An 11,684-nucleotide genomic window follows, 5' to 3' on the forward strand; every position below is an offset into this window, starting at 1 on the left:
GCATAAGAGCAGCTGACATGGGGGGTGGGGACACGGGGGACGCTAAAAGAGTAAGAGCACATGGCTTGAACCCAGGGCTCCTGATTGTCCGAAGTAGCATACTAAGGAACCTAGCGGATTCCAACAAATTGGTGGTACTTTTTCATTCCTATACAACTGACCTGTCAAATCCCAGCATGGAGATGTTAAAATAAAAATTCTGGTAATTTTGCTTCTGTTTTTAAATATGTCTTTTTATTAGAAAGGAAATAGGAAACATCCACTTAAGATGGCTTTCAGGATCCTCTGTGGCTATGTTTCCATCCCATATAAGCATAAATGAGAATTAGATGCCTTCAGTTAGGCAAGCATGAAGTTCAATTATATAAAACTGACTTTTTAAAACAAATTAAAACATATGCATCTTCCCTTCCCCCAAAAAAATGTGCATCCAAGATGGTCCACTTAGGCAGCTATACACTTATTTCAATGTTATTGACAATGTTATTATGCATATCACTTTTGGCACTCCTTTTTTGGAAAATGCCTCTAGGGTTCTTAATACTTTCTTTCCAATATTTTCCGTATCAAAAATCATCATAATTTAGGAATTTGTAGACTGTAATACTTTTTGGCAAATACTGACTCTCTCCTGACAACTCCATGAGAAGCATTTACATCCCACTTGATACTGGACTTGGTCATGTGACTTGCTTTGAAATACGATGTGGCAAGGTGACAGTGTACCACTTCCAAGCCTAGTCCTTAAGAAGCACCACGTGTTCTTGTTCTTGGGAACATCTGCCTCTGCCACGAGAAGATTATATGCTGGAGTAGCTTCTGCCCCTAGCAATCTGGTGCCAGGATGAATTCACATATTGCAAAGCCATCCCAGTCAACCCTGCAGATTTTCAGCCTGAAGCAGAGCTACCCAGCTGACATGCAGAATCATGAATGAGACAAAATTTCTTCTTGTATGCCACTGAGATTTGGAGTTGGTTGCTATGCAGCAATAATTTACAGTTATATGAATGAAGTTTATTTATTAAAATTTTAAGAAATTTATTAAATTATTGGAATTAAAGTTTGTGTTTAAGCTGGGTTTTATTGTTTTGGGTAAAAATTGGTAAATAACCAAAGTGGTAATATTGAGTTACTTGTATGTTTCTAAACTTGATTTCTTGTAAACTTGAGGAATTTCAAAAATGTTTTAAGCAAACTATCTTAGCTTGCCAGAGCTGCTGTGAAAATTACCACAAACTGGTTGGCTTGAACAACAAGAATTTATTGTCTCACAGTTTGGGAGGCTAGAAGCCCAAAATCAAAGTTTCAGGAGGCCATACCTTCTCCTGGAGTCTATTGTGTTCTGATGCTGGGTTCCTTGGCTTATAAAGGCATTTCTGCCTCCATCACATGGAATCTCTCTCTCCTTCTCTGACTTCTCCTTCTGTGTCCAATTCCTTCTACTTATAAGGACTAAGGACTCCACTCATATTGGATTAAGGCCCACCCTGGTGTAGTTTGGCCTCACCTTAACTAATAACGTTTTCTAAGATCCTATTTATAGGGGTCACAGGACCCAGGATTAGGACATGAATGTATCTTTTGTGGGGGTCATGGTTCAATTCTCAACAATAGGTGTTCAAGGGTAGCTTTTCAAAAGGTACTTGGAAGTGGACAACATGTATCCTTATATGCATTACTAGGAATATTTGACCAGAAAACAGATACAGTATACAAACTCACTATTGTGCTCTCTTATGTTTATTACCTCTTAGATATTTTAAATTATGGTTTCATATTTTTTTGCTAGTTTTACACTGATTTTATTTTTTTTTAAACTTTTATTCTGGAAACATATAACCAACATAAAATTTCCCATTTAAGCCACTTTTAAGTGTTCAATAAAGTAAATTGGCTGCCTACATTGCCCTGCCAGGAGCAACTTCTTTTTTCTGAAAAGTGACAGAAACTTTGGGGTTTTCCAAAAAAAAGGGAGCATGCCCTGCAAAAGTAAGAGTTTGAGCAATAATTGGAAATGAGCTGGTTTCAGTCCAGTAGAAATAACCTATTAGAAATAGATAAGCATGCTATAATGATCAATCTGTACTTGTTCCCTGCTTTGTAAGACCCCCCTTTATAATAAGGGATCTAAATGTCAACCAATTATAAATTCTTCTTGGAAGTCCCCTAATTGTCTTTATAAGCTAATGTAACTTGCTAACTATTTTGAGACTTACTCTGGTTTGAGATCTGCCTGTTAACAGACCTCTTTCAATAGACCCATTATATTGATTGCTATTGGTGATTCTGTTTCTTTTGGTACAATTATACAATTCAGTGGTCTAGCTTCTGCCTGAAACTATTGCCATGTTTTTCTGAACAGTCTCTCCTTTTCACAATGAAAATGTCATCTACATGTGTAAACATTTATCTCCATTTATCTCTCATGTCGAGGATTTTTGTTATTATTTTTAAAGAAAAAGCCTCCATTTTCCATTTCTTGTTAGTGATAACTTGTGAAGACTAGCAGAATGTAAAGCCAGCTTGATTTTAAAAAGGTCATACACAAGAGCAGGAAAGCTGATGGGAAGAATGTGGAAAGTTCCATAATCACTGGAATAAAGAGAACACCTCCAGAATGTTAGAGCAGGAAGGAAACTAGACCTTCCACCTCCCTCATTCTGTTGAAGAGGAAATGAAATGTTTGTCCTGGGTCACATTGTAAGGCAGTGGTCACACTTTGTGAAAACTGAGAACAAGAAGCATGGAATATAAGGAGAAAGAAAAAAAAGTGCTTAACTGAATAGAAATGTAGATATACTGCTTCCCCCATAGGAGACCCTGCAACAAGACTTTGAGAACACACCGTTTATTTGGGAGGAAACTGCAGAAAATGCTGGTAGGGGTGTCAAGGTGTGGTCCCTGCACCAGCAGCATTGGCATCACCTGCGAGCTTGTTACAAATCTAGAACCTGGGACCCACCCCAGACCTACTGAATCAAAATCTGAATTTTATTAAGATTCTCATGGGATTCATAAGCACGTTAAAATGTGTGCTTTATTACCCCATCCAGAGGCACACAGGGAAGCTGAGTAACTTATCCTCCAACTCCTGTCTCTCAGAGCTGTTAACTGTCCAGCACTTTTGCTGAGTACAGGGCAGGAGGAAGCCCTCGGGGAACCTGCTCTGTGCAGTGCTGGGACACTGCCAGCTGCTGCTGGAACCTGGAATAGTGGGTGCCCGGCGGGGTGAGCAAAGCACAGAAAGCACCTGCTACAATGCTTACACTATTCGGAACAGCAGAGGCAGCTGGGAGCCTTTTCGCTGTAAAAGCAGGATCCCAGGCAGAGGGTTTGGTCATTCAAAGTAGTTCATACTGATGTGAACTCTTTTAGATTGCAGATAGACTGTGAGAGGTCCAGGTCAGTGTTTGCAAATTTGAATTAAAAAATGTTAAGGATGTGATTGAACATCTAAACACGGAGTTTCCTTATATTTTGGTTGCCGACTTCTTGACTGGAGGCCCCCTTGCTCTTCTCTGATATCCTAGGGATCATTCTGACCTTGTGGAATGTGCGCCCCTGCTTGGACCCTTCCAATTAGTACCCAGGAGCCTCAGGCCAATCTTTATCCCACTTGTCCCTGCATTTTCAATGCTCCTAGCTCTCAGACTGACAAGCATGAGGTGTGTAATCTACTAGTCATTTAAGTCATGTGGAGTGCAGTGCTTTATTTCATTTGAACAAAAGCCATGTGCAATTTTTTCACCTTCCCAGATTTTCTCAGCCCCACCTGCCCCCCAGGCCCTTTGCCACTGTTCAGCGCAGCACCCCAGCTGCTGGCCCCGCCACTGCTTTCTCCCCTAGCACCACCAGCAGCTCCACCCTCCTCAGCAATTCCAGTACTTGACCCAACCCAACTGGGTCCACACAGGCCTTGGCTCCTCTCATTCCTTCCAGGCTCAGAAGACTGAGCTGGGGTGCCTCAGGTGTGGGCGCTAGTTGCCCCAGAGGCTCCCTGGCATGCATGGGAGTTAAGGCCCTGTGGGGAAAACATTGGGCAAATGTAGGACCAGGAACTGGGAGGGAACAGGCAGATAGACTTCTCTCCCTTCCTCCCTTTGATGGATGTTCTGAGGCACAGTGGTTCCAAACAGCCTGTCCAGAGATGTCTCACATGACCAAGCAAATGGTTGGGTTTTCTCATTAGGTTGTGGCCAGCTTGCTAAAGCACCACCTTGTATTTGCTTTCCTGTCTTTTCTGCCTTAGGTTCCAAGGTCCTTTACTCCTGCTGCCTGGGATGGCACCTCCTGATGAGGCAGGAGTTCTCAAACTTAGCACTATTGGTATTTTGGGCTTGATAACTCTTTGTTGTGGGGGTTTGTCCTGTGCATTGCAGCATCCTTAGCCCCTACCCACTGTCAGTAGCACCCTTCCAATTGTGACAACCAAAAACATCTCCACACACCACCAAATATTCCTGGGTGGGTGGGTGGAGGCCAAAATCACCCCAATTGAGAACCACTGTAATAAAGTATTAACTTGTAAACTTTGCCTCCCACCATGTTTTCTAGGGAATCTGGGCTAAGATACTTTTTTCCAAAAGGCCTTGTAGTTTCATATTCCAGGATTTAATAACCTCAACAGATCCATAACTTTTTTTCCTTTACAAATGTCAAGTTCTCTTCACTCTTTCAAACTTGACCATTTAACCTGTCGTTTCACCACAATCACAGCAATTTACATTGTATAGGACTTTCATATATATTGCTATATTATTAGTCCCATTTTATAGATAAGGAAACTGAAGTTCGGAGAAGGCAAATTTGCCAAAGGTCTAGAGCTTCAGCTAAAATATGGTTCAGGCTTTTTTTTTTTTTAATTTAAATTTTTTAGCTTTGAAGTAATTATAGATTCAGAGGAAGTTGTAAGATAATACAGAGAGGTACTACATACCCTTCACCCACTTCCCCCAATGGTTATATCTTACATTCTATGGCGCAATACCAAAACAAGGAAATTGGCATTGGTACAATGTGTGTGTACATTTCTATGTCATTGTATCACATGTGTAGATTCATATAACTACCTTCACAGAACTACTCTGCCACCACAAAGATCTATCTTATGCTGTCCACTGCTTTCTCCCCAACCCTCCTTAACCCCTGGCAATCACTAATCTCTTCTCTATCTCTATAATTTTGTCATTTTTGAGAATATTATATAAATGGAATGATATAGTACTTGCCCTTTTGATATATGCTTTTTTCACTCAGATTTCTGAGGTCCATCCAAGTTGTGTGCATCAATCATTCTTTTTCATCACTGGATAGTATTCCATGGTATGTAGGCTCCATAGTTTGTTGAATCATTCACCTCTTGTAAAACATTATGTTTGCTTCAATTTTAAAGCTATTATAGATAAAGACGCTGTGAACATTCATGTATAGGTTTTCTGTGGACCTAAATTTTCAGTGGGATTACTGAGTCAAATGGTAAGTGTAGGTTTAGTTTAGTTTAATTATTTTCCAGAGTTGTTGTGCCATTTTGCATAGCACCAGTAATATATGAGAGATCTAGCTTCTCTGTATTTCCACCAGCATTTGAAAGTGTCACTATTTTCTGTTTTAACTATTCTAATAGGTGTATAGTAATATCATTCTATGGTCTTAATTTGCATTTCCCTTATGGCTGTGATGTTGAACATCGTTTCATGTACTTATTTGTCATCTGCATGTCCTCTTCAGTGAAATGGTTCTTCATGTCTTTTGCCCACTTTTACAATTAAATTTTGAGAGTTCTATATATTTTCTACATATAAGTGCTTTGTCAGATACGTGGTTTGCAAATATTTTCCCCCAGTATGTAGCTTGTCTTTCAACCTCCTAACAGAGTCTTTTGCAGAGAAAGAGTTTAAAATTTTGATAATGATCAATTTATTGATCTTTTTCTTTTATGGAACATAATTTTGGTGTCAAGTCTGAGAACTCATCACCTAGTTCTAGATCCTGAAGATATTCTTCTGTTTCCTTCTAAAAGTTTTATAGTTTTATGATTTACATTTAAATCTGTGATCCATTTTGAATGTTTTTTTTTTTTTCAGAAGTGAGATTTCGGTTGAGGTTTATTTTTGCTCATGGCTGTCTCCAGCACTATTTGTTTAAATTCTGTTCTTCTATTGAATTACTTTTGCATCTTTGTCAAAAATCAGTTCACTATTCTTGTGTAGGGCTATTTCTGAGTTCTCTATTTCATTGTGATCTATGTGTCTATCCCTCTGCCATTATTAAATAGTCTTGATTACTATAGCTATATAATAAGTCTTGAGATCAGGGAGATTGATTCCTCCCACTTTTTTCTTCCTTATCAAAATGATTTTAGCTATTCTAGTGCCTTTGCCCCTCCATATAAATTTGAGTATAATATTGTCTATATTTACAAAAACTTTTGCTGGGATTTTGATAGGAATGATGTTAAATTTATTTAGGGGTAATTAATATCTTTCTAGTGTTCACTTTTTGTGTCAGTGATCCCCAAGACCATCCTCAGATTCAGCGATTCACTAGAAGGGCTCACAGAACTCAGAAAGCTGTTATACTCATGGTTATTGTTTATTACAGAGTAATTAACAGATTAAAATCAGGAACCTTGAAAGGCGCATAAGGCAGAGTTCAGGAGAGAGCAGGCACAACTTCCGAGCTGTCCTCTTCCAGTGGAATTATATGGACAGTGTTTAATTTTCCCAGCAACAATTTTCCTTGACAAAATATAAAGAATACTGTCAATCAGGTATGCTCACCCAAGCCTTGGTGTTTGCTGACAGTTTTTATCACGAATAAGTGTTGAATTTTGCCAAATACTTTTTCTTATCAATTGACACAATTGTGTGATTTTTTTCCATTAGTCTGATAATATGGTGGGTTACACTGTTTTGTTCTAATATTGAACCAGCCTTGCCTCCCTGCAGTAAACTCCACTGGGTCATGGTGTATAATTCTTTTATATATTTGTGAATTCTACTTGTTAATATTTTGTTAAGGATTTTTGTGTCTATATTAATGAAAAATATTAGTGCATCATTCTCTTTCTTCTTCTTTTGTCCAGTTTGGTGTCAGAGTAATGCCAGTTTTATAAAATTAACTGGGAACTGCCCCCCCCCCCCCAGAACCTCTCCATTTTCTACATTCTGGAAGAGATTGTATAGAATTGGTGTTAATTCTTCTTTAAACATTCGATAGAATACTCCAGTGAAACCATTTGACCCTGGAGTGTTGGAAATTTAGTATTATGAATTCAATTTCTTTAATTTTTATAGGGCTAATCAGTTTATCAATTTCATGTTGGGTAAGGTGTGGTAGTTTGTGTTTTTGAGGAACTAGTCCATCTCAGAGAAGGTGATTTGCCAAAGGCAGGTCCTGAGCTAAATCATGGCTGGTGTATTTTATTCTGCATCACCAAGCCCTCCCGTGTCTTCTTGTCCCCTGAAGAGGCCCCTTCCTGACCCTGTGGTCCCCCAGATCTCTCCAGTCTCCTGCCCACAGCCTTTCCTTGCTTTCTCATTTGGTTCTTAAGTAACTCTAAGACAGTGAGCAGCACCTGGGGACTTGTGAACAGTGCAAATTCTCTGTCCCCATCCAGACTTATTGAATCAGAAATTCAGGGGTGGAGACAATAATCCATGTTTTAAGAAGCCTCCATGTGATTATATTACACACCGATGTTTACAAACCTCTGCACTAAGGTGTAAGCCACCAAAGGGATAAAGCTTAAATGAGGATCTTTCCCAAGAATATTGTCAGCTTAACAGGGAGCCCTTTAAGATCACTAAAGGAATTAGTGATATGGGAGAAAAAGAGTCATAATCTTGCGTCCAGAATGATATGTGTGTTTTGAGTTGAACTCTGCCTCTCACTAGCACCAACCTTGAATATATCACTCAACTGATTTATATTCATTAGGTTTTTCTTTCAAGATTACAAAATTAGGAAAAGAGAGAGATGGGAGTGGTACCCAGATCCGTCTAACTCCAAAGATCATACTGCTTCTAGTCCAAGCTACCTTCCTTCATTCACTCCATCAGTCCATATTTATTGAATATTACTTGGTGGCATGGACTGTCCTGAGCATTGGGTAAATGCTGGTGAGTAAAATAGATGCGGTCCCTGCCTTTGTGGACCTCAAAGTTTAATGGATACCATATGTGAAATGCTTAAAAAATGTAAATTATTATAATGATGATGAAATGGAATCATAAACATGTATGGGAACTGGCTACAGGCTGCATGCAAATTACATGCTCAAATTACATACTGGAATTGACCTGATTTGTGTGGTTTCTTTTTACATGATCACAAACTTACCGAACAGTTGGAAGCACAGTAAGAACTTTTTTTCCTGAATCATTTGAAAGTAAGTTGCTAAGCTGATAATCCATTATTCCTGAAAATTTAGTGTGTATTTCCTATAAACAGGACATTCTCCTAGTTAACCATAATCCAACTATCAAAATGAGGAAGTTAACGTTAGTACATTACTACCATCTAATCCTCAGACACCGTTTATGTTTCATCAATTGTTCCATTGATGTTTTGTAGCAAATTGCATGATACATTCAATTGTCATATTATTTTAGCCTCCCTTAGTCTGGAAAAATTCTTCAGTCTTTTCTTAACTTTCATAACCTTGACACTTTTGAACTTTATAGGCCAGTTATTTCATAGAATAACCCTCAATTTAGATTTTTCTGAAGTCTCCTTATAATTAGAGGTTATGCATCTTTGGGCAAAGATATCAACAAGGGATGCACCTTAGTGCATCTCATCAGGTGGTGCATGATTTCAATCTGTCCCATTATTAATGGTGTTCATTTTGATCCCTTGATTAAGGTGGTGTCCAGGCTTTTCCCCTGTATATTTACTCTTTTTCTCATTTGTAATTAACAGGCATTTTGTGAGGAGGTACTTTGAAATGATATAAATATCCTACTCTACATTAAACTTTTTATTTTTTCATTTATTTATTTGTATCTGTATAGGTCATGATTTCCTTTTTTATTTAAGGGGTTAGAATAATCTGTTATCATCATTACTTATCTTGATGCTCAAATTGTCCCTGATTGGGCCAGAGGGAGCCCCTGCAAGCTGGCTTCTGCATCCTTTTGACATGTCCCCGTCATTCATTCTTTGAGCAATACCTCATTTTCTGGTGCACCTATATGTTCCAGCATCATCTTGTATTTTCCCTCCCCCAATCCTGGGATCAGGCATTTCTCCAAGGAGCGCTGACTCTTTTTAGTGGAAAACAGTACTAACAAGCCAAGATCTGGGTGCTGTGTGCGCTTATTGCTATTTGGGTGTTGCTGCTTCCAGACCCTCTCTCTGTGGACAGAAGGAGGAAGCAACCGTGTGTATTTGCTAACACCTTGCTTTTGGATTTCAGGCTCCCGAAGGTTCTGAGAGAGAATAAATTTCTGTTGTTTTAAGCCATCCGGTTTGTGGAAATCTGTTACAAAGCAGCCCTAGGAAATGAATACACCATCTGTCCATAAAACCATGAGTTCAGACTGATAAATACAATTCCAATCCAATACTGCAGCACAGTTCATTCTAGTTGTTTTCCCTTCCCATATTTGTAACTCCCTTTTCTGACAGTGAGAAACGTGGCTTCCATCTTCCATTATGCTTAATATATTTACTTATTTTATCATCCTCCTGTACCTAGCCAGACTCTCATCTCTGTCGCCCTTGCCCTCGAGGGGACGCCCCCTCACCCCTTTCAGGCTCTGACACCCTGCAACACTTTGCCCTTTGTGGGGATGTCCTCCTCACGTCACTCGGGTGCTGCGCTGAGCTCTGAGCACCGCTGTCCCCACATTCTTCCCCCCACCCCACTGTCTCACCTGATGGCCTTAGGCCTGCATTGTTCTTGAAGAGAAGGGAAAGGAAGGAGAAGGAGGAGAGCCAGTCCGGGTTTTCTGCGCCCCCTCTCCTGCCGCTGCCTGAGCCCCCGACTCCCCGGGACTGCCCTATTCCACCTGGCGATGTGTGGCGTGTACACCCTCACGACTGAGTTAGAATTGGCCGCGTCCCGAGAGCGGCCGAGCCTACGCGTCCACGTAAGTGCAGGGCACCAGGACGCGCAAGCTGAGACCTGCAGAAGCGAGCGCCCCGAGTCAGGGCGCTGCACGCGCGGCCGCAGCCGGCTGGTCGTCTTACACCGCGGAGCGAAGGAATCAGTGCTTGGTGCGAAAGGCGGGGTGGTGCGAGGCTAAAACCAACCCGGATAATTTAGTTACTGTGTTTCATTTAGGCAGAGCCATGGCTTTAAACAGCGGAGGACTTTCCTGGTGGCAAAATGGATAATACTTATCCCATATTAGATGGGGATGAATCTTTCCTGAGGAAGCCTTCAGATTAAATTTCGGGGGTGAAACAAGATTAGTCCTGACAGGTACATAAAGCCACAAAGAATGTGTAATAATTCTTCATAACATAGCCTAAAAAAATTATTTATGGCAGTTTGACACTTTGTAAAGAGCCGTTATTATTTGTGCTTGATAATATATGGCTTGAAATTTAAAAATTGCTTAATGAAAGCATTTTTTTCTCTCCGAAGAGATTCATTTATCTAAGAATTCATCCATTCAACAAAGATTTTTGTTTTGTTTTGTTTTTAATGCCTAATATTGACCAGACACTGGGCTAAGCATATAGGGGTAAATCAGTAGTGGAAGGTGGTAAGGGCCTATCAAAAGATGGTACACGGTGTCACAGGGACATGGAGGGGGAAGCACCCCCAGAAAGGCATCAGGGCTTTTTCAATCAAGCAGCAGAACCCAAGCAGCCTAAGCCAAGGAGAACCCTTATGGGGCTCCCAGAATTGGCTAGATATGGAGAACCAGGCTTGACAGAGGGCAGGAGCAAAGCCTATGTGGCCGGGCTGGAAAGCACAGAAAATGTTGCTTAGCAGGAAGATTCCAGTATGGCCTTGCCTCTGCTGTTTCTGTCCTGATGGAACTTGCTCAAAATTCAAAGTCCCGGAAGACAGCGTCTACCTGACCAGGTTTCAGTCAGATGCCTGCTCATGACCTGAGGGCTGGGAAAGGGGAAGCACAGGGAGAGAGAAAATCAGTCTCGCTCTGTTTCAGTGAAGATGAGGCAGGTGCCTGGAATTGCTTTCTAACTATAATTAAACACAGTGGAGGAGAAGTTATTCCCCAAAAGGAAACGGCTTCTGATTAGGAAGAGAGAAGGGAAGGTAGACAAAAAAAAAAAAAAAAAAAAAAAAAAAAATGTGATTTCAAGGGCATTTAGCCATGGAAAGAACATGGGTGAAAGAATGTGACAAAATAATTAGTAATGTCATTGAGCTGCTAGATTGCTAGATCAACCCTCACTTGAAACCAGTAACTTGGAACTTTTCATTTACATAAACAAGGCCCTCCTCTCCTCATCTGCTCTAAGTCAATTTGAGTTTGGTTGTCTGCCTTGTGTAACCAAGAGAGTTTTAACTGATACACTCCCAGAATGCTCTTATAAAAGTGCAGACAATTCTTTATTTTCCTTTCAGTTTCTATTACAATATTAATTTCTATTTATTCTTTTCAAGCTCTGAGTGACATCAGTGCTGCTCATTTATAGTATCAGGCAATTGATCCAGCTCATAATATAACACTTTAAAGTCAAGTCTCTCTGATAAGTGG

This window comes from Choloepus didactylus, chromosome 13 (genome assembly GCF_015220235.1).
Source record: "Choloepus didactylus isolate mChoDid1 chromosome 13, mChoDid1.pri, whole genome shotgun sequence".
Taxonomy (NCBI): domain Eukaryota; kingdom Metazoa; phylum Chordata; class Mammalia; order Pilosa; family Megalonychidae; genus Choloepus; species Choloepus didactylus.